We start from the raw sequence: 10,620 nt of genomic DNA, 5'->3' as shown, positions 1-10,620 counted from the left end.
GAATCTTGCTAGTATAACGTTAGCTTTCTGGCTCATAGCTGAGAAATATCTCCCGCTGCCAAGTTGTATCTAAGGTTTGTCCTATTTACTGGAGTAGTGAACAACGTTTCCATTGCATAAGAACCTTCTGGGAAGGTAATCATTGTTCCAGGCATTAGTCAAACCCTCACGTGTTACCAGGGAAACTGAGTTACGGCTTGTGAAAAACTTTAGATTTTGATTCCAAAACGCATGAAAATATAAATTAATGGTAATTTTATTTCTTTGGCAAGTGACCATAGTATAAGCGGGATAATGCCTATTGCCCTTCCAGGTGTCCATTATCAGGAATTAATTAACTCCGCGGAGGCAACCCCTCCCCGTCGTTAGCTAACTTTCTGATAACATTTCTGAAAAATTCTGATAATGGACACCTCGTCGGGCATTATCCCTTACATATTTCACAGAAACATTGGACACTTACTGAACACTTCAGCACCTCACTGCCCGCTGAACCATGTTTTCATCATTTTCCAACAGCTGTAGGCTACTTTGACGGAGGCTTGGCATTTAAAGGTTAATTTACCTACGTTAGTGTTAAATGTACACTCGACTTCCTGCGCGATTTCAAATTAAAAGCCTGCCAACGGAAGCACTGTCACACACAGAAATAGCGTTTCCTATTTTAGTATAAGATGAGTACCGCTATTTCAATCGGACATCTGTCATAACTAAAACATTTTTTTAAATAATTTTTGCATTCAAAATTACTTTTTTTTTTTGTTTTAATTATTTAATTGTATTTTAAATTTCTATGCACTCAAAATCTGTTTTTTTTTATATGTACTCTATAAATAAATTTAACTTAAATGTAACTTCACTACAAATATTGATCCTGAAGTCATCATAGCAAAATAAAAATCATACATTTAAAAAAGCTAGACTATTACAGAATCAATTTCACCACACCACACCCCCTCCGAGAGCAATCAATTAGGCAATCAATTAGGCTTTAGCAGTGTCTTATTTCGTTTGCATAAACTCCTTCATACTGAATTGCATGACAATGTGACTAACACTAGCTAGTTGGAAAAACCGAGTAAAACATTTTTGATTAGATAGTTAGCCCTACACTTAGCCTCTGTAGTTAGTTCAAGTTAACTAGCTACCCTGCAAACTAATTAGAGCTAATTAACCTAATTTTAGGATTGAACACTGGTTATACTGGTTTGTCATACAAATGTGCTTACCTTGTGTTTCACTTTTGCTCCTCTGCACAAGTTCTTAGCTCCTTAGCCGGCATCCCCTGCAAATAATCTTCTCCCTTGTCCACTGTGTAGATTGCCACCTTTAACACTGAAAATGTCTTATTGCCGCTGAAATCATTCCTAAGGAGGACCAGGAAGTGGGCGGTACCCAACCATATTTGGAATATGTGTGTGTGTGAAGCAGTGAGTGCATTACCAGCTGGAAACTATAAGGGGGCGCAACCGAGCACTCCACACACACACACACTGACCGGTAAACGTGTGTTATGGGCCAATGCTAAAAACCACACAGGCACATTCAGATTCGCTCCTGCATTCATTTAAAAGGGTTTTCCTCATGGGGACCTGATTTTTTGTCCCCACTCCGCAACAGGTCCCCATGACGTGACTGTGTAAACAGATTGTTGTCCCCACAATGTGATGATTACCAGAACACACACACACACACACACACACACACACACACTCACACACACACACACACAGTAAACAGACTTCAGCCGGTCAGAACTGTTTGGCTTCCCTGTGACAGGGCCCAGGGTGAAACGCAACCCTGGTGAGCCAGATTAAAGAGATGAATGCCCGCGCTTTGGCTCACTCAGTGGCTTCACCGTCTCTCTGCCACCATTCACGTGGCTTAAGGTGTGTTTGTTCATGCAACAAGGTCGTCCAATTAGCCCCCCCACCCCACCCCCCCACCCCCCCCCTCTCTCTCTATTTCTATATCTGTCTGCCTCACTCTCTCTGTTCCTCCCAGGCCCTTGGGCAGGTGATTATCAAAGACTGGTTTTTCCTCCAATCTGAAAGATGGGAAATGAAAGATGACTGTGGCCATTGAGTTATAAGTGATTCCTTCATCTTGGGAACAAGGGGTGGCTGTTTTGTAGGGACTTTGCCTTTATGCGTTTGTGTTACTGGTGATGGAATGATGTCACAGGAGTTGCTGTGGGGCGAAGGTGACTGTTATTCTGTCCAGGAGGGTTTTGGTTGTGGCACGGCAGACTAAACAATTACAGTAGATTGCAATAGTTTGTTTTTTTTCCGGGTGAGGCTTTGTTATTATGTTGCCAGATCAGCGCAGATATACACCTGCGCTCAAGGCTTCTTTCCTAGACTTTGCTCATCTTTTTCTCAAATCTTTTCCTTTGCACTGTGTAAAAGTTTGGCTCTTTAGATGTTGGAAGATAAAAGCGGCACGGCAACAGTGAGCTTTAAAGAGACTTGGTAGATTTTACCTGAGGAATGAAAAGATTTCTCGCACCTCGGCGTTGGAAGCTGCAGACTATGAGAAGGACACGCGGGCCCCATGCTGGCGAGGTGGGAATTGATTTGAAGATGTCTCCCTTTCATGCTTTCTTCCACAAACACATGCACGCACACATATAGACACATACGTACGCACACGCACAGTATCCCTCTCTCTCTCTCTTTCTCTCTCTCTCTCTCTCTCTCTCACACACGCACACACACACACACACACACGTACAGTAATCATTCAGCAGAGACATGTGCAGGTGGCTCACCAGGCAGAGGCAGAGGAGAGAGTCAAAAGCCTGACTTAAATGAGAGAGAATGACCGCTGGCGCTGCTGTATGGTGTCGGGGGTTTGACAGCAGCCTGAACGGAGGCCACTCTGACTAATTGGGCTAATTTGGCAGCAAGGGAAGGAAAGGAGTCTCAAAGGACCGAGTGGCTACTCTTTTCATCATCTCTCTCGCCTCGTCTGAACCCACTCCCGCTCCCTCTCTCTCCAACTCAGCTCAACTCTCCCTCACTTACTTGTTCGCCCGCTCGTTTCACTTTCTCTTTATCTCACTTTAATAACCGCATCTTCCAACACCCTCATCTTCCAATCAAGGCGTAGATGAGCCATCTGAAGTTACCTGGCTGTCAAATCTCGCCGCTATCCGTTTCACAGATGTGTATGGAAGCACTACTCGCAGGCGTATTACAGTGTGCCTGTAGTGAGGATGTGCTGCTGCTGGTATCTAGTCTTTCTAGCTTTGTGCTTATTTATCCTCCTCTGTAACACTGTTTTTTTTTTCTTCCAGAACAAAGCTGCCGGCATGCCCTGCAAGCTTGGTGTTGAGTGAAAGATTAGCATGGCCAAGCCATCTAGCGAAACATGATACAATAAAAAAAAAAAACACACACAAACACACACACACACACCCTGCTTGCCCCCTCTTGGAAAGCAGCACCAAGTCAGAGTACATGCCAAGGAAAAGATAATCTTCTTTGTGAAGGTTCCTCAAGGCAGCGCAAAGACTATTCTCCTCCAATATCAATAAAACATACAGGCAATACATTACAGAGCCATGTTTGGTGGTGGCACTGTGAATTTAATGCATTATGGCTCCTCTTCTGGGTTTTGATAGGGAAGATTCATATTTTTTCCTGCTCCTCTCTCTGGAGATGAATGATAGTCTATGTGACATGTTTCCAGAACACTCTCTTCTTCCTCCTGCCTTCCCTCTTCGTCCCCAGCCTTTGGCACTGGCAGACTCACTGGTCATCTGCACCAGTGGGATAAGGGGAAGAAGGGTGAGTTTGAGACACAACATATGTTATTCGCTTTTCCAATAGTGTGATGCCTCGCAGGGAAATTTGTGCTATCGCATTATGACACAGAAAATGAAAGAGGCTCCATTGTGCCCCAAGATGGAGTACGGACAGCCAGAAATAATATCTAGAATGTAGACATTGGGGGCTGGTGACAGCCGGACTGCATGGAGACATCACAAACAATATATCTGACTTCAACTTCAAAAAAATATCATAGCAAAGATAGAGAAAGATAAAAAATAAAAAAAAACACACAACACTCGCAGAAATATGTGTGTGTGTGTGTGTTTGGAGTACAGGGAGGGAGGGAGAAAAAATTACAAATCGAGTTCTTTTGTTCCTCTTTGCTCTTCTGCATCTGTCGTTTTGAATTTGTACATGGATAAAAGAAAAAAAATTACATATCAATATGAGCGGGAGAATAATAGATGATGTAAGGTTTGGAGATAGGGCTGGAAAGCGCCTGGAGCATATATCCCCAGCCCCAGCCAGTCACAGTTTCTGGCAGATTGTCACTGTTTGCTATTCTTAGTGGTCGCTTCTCTAAAAGGCTGGGGAAGATTAGCCCACTTAACAAACAGACATGGCTCTGCAGAACAACAAATTACTACATCATTTAAAGCATGAATTAAAAGCGCAGTCCATATACCTAAAGCACATACATAAATAAATACGTAACTAAATACAAGTTATTATTGTCATACTCTTCGCTCTTGCCTTTGACCATAAAAACAAAGGAAAGTTCAGAGTTTCACAAAATAGCTTAAGACGTATTTGTGGCATTGTGGCACGCTGCCCATTCACTTAAAATCGCACAGGCCTACTACTGCACACGTGTAATCCTTGTATTTATGCACATATGTAATCACACAGATATGACATTCATATGCGACATACAGGGCTTTTGAGGATAATCACTCGTAATCACCCCCATTTCCAAAACATGGGGCGTGATATATATATAACCTGAAATTATTCATGCTCACGTATCGCAGTGCTCGACTCTCACATTGTGCATGTAAGCCCAGAGTAAGAACGTAACACCCATGAATTTACAATCACTTAAAAAACACGACACACTGCTAACATTGTGTACTGATTTGCTAAATGATGATGGAGGTCAGGCACCATACACACACAAGAATGCACACACACATAGACACACACACACACATATATGCATGTATAAGGACTAACATCAATCAATTATCGTGTATTTGTCTCACGTTGATTTCAATATATCGCAATGCCACATGCAAAGCCTACTTTTATACTGTCTTCTTCCACAGGAGGTAATAAGCTCTGTTTATTTAAGCCTTTTAAATAGTCATCATCTATGTGAACTAAAGATAATAGACAGTAAGTCTATTTTTGTAAATTGAGTGTACATTTTGACATAATTACAAGTGCTATTTCTGTTTGTGTGAGTGAGTAAACAACTGGAAAGGTGGAATCGACCTGGTGCTTTATAACCCAACACAGAAATAACATGTTTGTACGTTTGCAGCACTTGCAGCAGAGAAGGTCAGGCAAGATTCAAAGATACATAGGCACTACACACACACACACACACACACACACACACACACACACACACACACACACAGGAAGCTCAGCAACAGCAACAGCGCAGGTCATTTGCAGTGATCCCGGAGCTGTGCGGCCAGGGTTCTGGCAGCAGGGGATCCACGGGGCCAGTCAGTCCTCCGTAACAATGCTGTGCTGCCAAAAGCCTTCGTATCGTGTCACAGCTCTGAATTTAGCAGAGTCAAACAGACAGCAGAGGAAGGACGGATCGTCTGAGGATGAGGAAAAAACAAAGAAAAAGACACAGAGGGCAGTGAAAGGGACAGCAGAGAGTGGGAGGGAGAGGATAAGTATAGATTGTTTACAGTCCCACGGTGAATCTGTGGTGATGACATATAGACCTAATTAATTATCAATTGATTTGATGTGATCTCAGCTCTCTGGCTCTCTAGTTGATCAGCTGTCTTCATATCTTCTATGGACAATACAGTAATACATGGCTCACTAGTTAATGTTAGCAACTGAACCATTAGCAAACGTCGCTTATAGCATGTTAGATAACATACATAGAATCACTGCCTATACAACAATGTGCTTTAGTATAAAATACCATAATATGTGTTGTGTTATTATCCTAAAAATATTGCCTTTTTTGATATTTTCATGGCATTTCTGCCTTATTGGATATGGTGAAGCGAGGCAGCAAAGTTGGGAGAGAGAAGGGGAACAGGTCGGTTTCACAGCTGTTACATGGTATGCACTTCAGCCAACTAACCCACCAGGACGTCCCGCCCAGCTGCCCTTCTTGTGGGAATTAATTTTGGATGTGACACCCACCTATATACACAGACATGCACATACATAATACAAACAAATGTCTTGTTGGCACACACACATGCCAGCACACCTTCCCCCCACCCCCAGCCAGCCAGCCACCCAATCAGCAGCACCCCTCCCACCTCTGTACTGTGAAATCATTAGTAGGGGATAATGACCTGGAGTGTGTCAGGGCATGGTAGGCCTGCATCGCCACATATCACTCGTAGCAAACACACACACACACACACACACACACACACACACTGAGGGCTGCAGTCGGTCCGATGCAGGCAGGTCTGGGTCACCCCCTCGCCTGTCTCCGCGGAGACGAAAGGGACAGATCTGATTGGCTATGACAGAGCCTTGACGAGTAATTGCTCTAATCACTCGACGGCTCACGACTGCAACCGCCCCCCCCCCCCTCCACTCCCATCTCCCGCCTCCCCCTGCCCCCTTCTCGCTCACTCGGTAACAACACCGGGGTGCGGGCTGGCCGACCGGCGCTGGAAAAATCTCTTCAGAGATATTCCGCGACTATCAAGCCCTCCTGTCAACACACATACACACACATCGACAGCAGACGTGACCTCTCGAGGCACGGAGGTAAGAGCCGTGGTATCTCTTTCTTCTATCTTTTTCTTTCCTCTGCCCTCCATCAGGCTATTAATCCTCCCATTTCTCTCAATGGAGATCACAGTCTTTCATTATAAGCTACTGCAGGCTCTGTGGTAAATCATGCACACACCACACTCTAAGTTAGGCTCTATAGTCCATGAGTACTGGCTCTTGCTAAGGCTCCAAATTCCATTGGAGCAGCAACATGAGGTCTCTACTTTCTCTCTACACTCTCGTCCAGCCCTCCAAGAGCCAAGGATGGAGAGAGAGAGAGAGAGAGAGAGAGAGAGAGGGAGAGAGGCACAGGCATACTCTGCTAACTGCGGCAGACCTTAGAGAGAGGAAGAGGGAGGCAGGAAAGGAGAAGAGAGAAGGAGGGGCAGTCTGTAAGGGAGTGGGTGGGAGGGAGGGACGTATAGATGGCCAACCTCCCACCCCCCACCCTCTCACCCCCTCCCCAAGCCCACCCAGACCCACCCTCCCCTGAATAAGAGACCATCAATTAGGGCCAGTGGGTCTGCGACTCCCAACACCCCCCACCCATGCCCCCCATCCCCCCACCCCCCTCCCCACTGCCCCACTGAGCTGCTGCTCAACCGGTGCGAGGGAGATGGAAGGGAAAAAGGAGGAGGAGGAAGGAGAGGCTAGGGGAGAGAGAGAGAGAGAGAGAGAGAGAGAGGAGCCATAGGTAGGCCTCTCGCTGTCAGCTCCACTCATAGGTAGCACTGCATTCATGCCCCTTAATTATATGTGGGTTGTCAGCGCTGGTAGGAAGAAAGCCGGCCAGTGAGAAGCAGAGAGAGAGAAGGAGAGAGAGAGAGAGAGAGAGAGAGAGAGAGAGAGACCGGGCCGTGGGAGAGTATAGTTAGCGAGATTGGCGAGTGCGGACGAGACAGAGATGACAGGCGGCGCTACCCGTTTATTCTACTGCGACCGCTCCTCTATCCCATCGCCATCCCACCCCCCACCCTCCTATTGCTCCCACCCATCCACCCACCCCCCCACCCCCCACCCCCGCGCCGTCGTCCCTGGGCCGGGGCGACGGAGGAAGGTGAGGTGGAGGCTGCCTGTCTCGCTGGTTAATGATGGGGCTGTCCGCCTCGCTCAGTCGCCTCCCGCTTTCCAGACAAAAAAAAAGAGCCCAAAAGAGAAATCGATATAATGCAGCCCCCATTTCGGCGTTTTTTTTTCCTCCTTAGATGATTTGTGTGTACTTAGTCACGGCCAGCGCACACGCAGTCAGGTCGTGTTTAGACAGCTCGCGTCGGATAATATGTCTGCTTTTCCTGTCTTGTTATTGCTTTATTGCTTCCAAAGCGTTTGGTAGCCCGGTTTTGAAATAAAGGTTATTATTATTGTTGTTATTTACTGTCCAACTCATTACATAAGCGATAAAACTATTGGATTATTTGATGCACACGGTCCGCATACACATACATTGTGGCAGATCCAACGCACAAGAAACAACAGGATAGTGTAGCAGTTTATGAACCTGAATTAGCGAGGAGAGATAGACAGCTATGATGATCTTAACAATAATCCTATCTATATCCTACCAGGAAAAGAGAAGATGTATCAGACATGCTCATCTACACTTGCAGTCTTATCAGTATCCTAAAGTCTTTTGCATTTTGCTGTACAGTATATACCTTACCTTACCTACTTTTTACTTTGCAAACTAACCTGTAAGTTCTTCCATAAAAAGCTTGTTCTAACTAAGTCATGCACTCTATTTAATTTCTAAGATTAAGAATAACATGGGCACTGAGAAACTGAGATTCCATCCAGAATCCCAGTGAAAAGCCAACTCTATTATCTGTAAGGAGTGACTGTAATAAGCGAGGGCTTGCACTGTATTAGAGGTTCATTTGGTGAGTGACAAGCCTAATAAACAGGACATCCTGGTTAAGTGTTTCCAGGAAGTGAATTTATATCCGGGGCGATACACATCGCTGCCGCTCCTCCGTCTAAGTGGATAATGCAGATAGGAAATTAACGGAGGGAGAAACCCTAAATGCATATGGGTTCATGTTTTAAGCTCTGTTTCTCTGTCTCTACCCCCCCAGGGCTTCACCGAGATAATCACAGTCCCCAAAGTTAAAGTTATTCAAAATCCATAGTGTAGTGTGTTGTTGCTGCCTTCATATATCTCTTTTTTTCTCTGTTTCTGTCTCACTGCCTCATTCTTGCTCACAATAAACTAAAAGAAACAATTAATGTAGTTATAACTTGAAATAACGCACAAAAAAAACACAAACAGATTTTGATTTGCAGGGGAAGGCAGTTCCATAAACTGATACCAGAGAAGCAACATGAGATTCCAGCTGGAGAGCGTTTCACATTGGGGATTATGCAGGACTTAAAGCTTCTATGAATTAAATGACTGTGTACCCTTATCACCATAGCTGTATGTAAAGTTATTGAGTAGTAATTGAGTTATCTACCTGAGCTGGGCCCACTTTCTGTTATTGAACAGGTGTAGTAAATATAGTAAATATCAGTTTTAACATGGTATGAATGCTTTTTCTCTTCTATTTAAACTGTGCTTTAACACTTCAGCAGTCTCTAAATTGAACATATCAACCTCATGTGAGGATTCATTGTTTCTTTGTTGGAGCTATAGGATGGTTGGCTGGCTGGTTGATTGATTATTTGGTTGGTTTTGGTTTCTTTGGTTTATTTGTGGATGTGAGATTTTTTCAAATGGTCACATGGCTCTTGAAGAGAAAGTACACCTTTAAATCTGCAGGTAATACTTGCAGTCTAACAGTTGCAGGTATTTGTCAAGGCTTTGGCAGTAGGTGGTAGACTTGGATATTAAAACAAAAACAGTGAAGGCCAGCTAGTAAAATAAGGTGATATTTGAAAAATTTGTCTGCACAATAGCATGCAAAATAGCTTGAAAATGTGAGTTCCCTCCCTAGAAAAGTTTGAAAACCATGATTGCACACAACATTAGTATTTGGATTCGGTTCAGCAAACAGTTTGCCATGTTTTGCCCCAGGTGTCTTCGGTAAACACCAGTAGATCCTATTCAGAGTGACGAGTGGAGTGGTTCCACCTCAGAATAAATCTCAGTGTTCAGCCCCCCAGCCCAAACAACGGGCCCCAACATGGCCTTCAGGGGCCTGGGCCCAAAACAAGGAGGAGAGCACCTGGGACCGCACGCTGTACCCTAACAACTTATAGCATCTACACACACACACACACACACACACACACACACACACACACACACACCTTATTAACCAGGGTCAGCACAAACAGACATGCAGGAAGACTGTGTTTCCATACGAGGTCACTTTTTTTTGTCAAAGTGGTTGTTTATTGTCATTTTCTGAAAAGTGAGGGTGGTTGCACTGTAAAAAAAATATCCATAAAATTACTTGTTTTTCTTTGTTTCCATTCATTTCACTACAAATGTCTTGAATCAAGTGATATTATCTTGATACTAGCTTACTATCTATACTAGTTATCTGCCTCAAGATATTGTCACTTGTTGAAACACATCTAGAAACAGGAGAAAGTAAATTGGAAACAAGTTAAATTCTTTCATTGCAATGGAACATTTTTCACTTGGTATAATAATAAAATACATTTTAAGCTCAATACTGGACTAAAGGATCAGTAAGGTGGAAAAACCCAGTGTGGGAGAATAGAATAGAATAGAATAGAATAGAATAGGCATTATGTTTGCATCTAAGAGGGATATGCAAAAAGAAAAACATCCATCTACTTTGTGTAAGGCAGGGACATCTTTGGCTTCAAGTCAGACACACTATAACTGAGGAATAAAAAACAAATGGATGTCTATTGTATGAATCTAATCTCTACCCACCTGTCTGTG

Source organism: Centroberyx affinis, unplaced genomic scaffold (genome assembly GCF_046629955.1).
Source record: "Centroberyx affinis isolate AG114_WGS23_722 - 3 ecotype Tasmania unplaced genomic scaffold, CSIRO-AGI_Caff_v1 ptg004474l_1, whole genome shotgun sequence".
Taxonomy (NCBI): Eukaryota; Metazoa; Chordata; class Actinopteri; order Beryciformes; family Berycidae; genus Centroberyx; species Centroberyx affinis.
The sequence above is the reverse complement of the archived record's forward strand: the minus strand, read 5'-3'. Positions refer to the sequence as shown.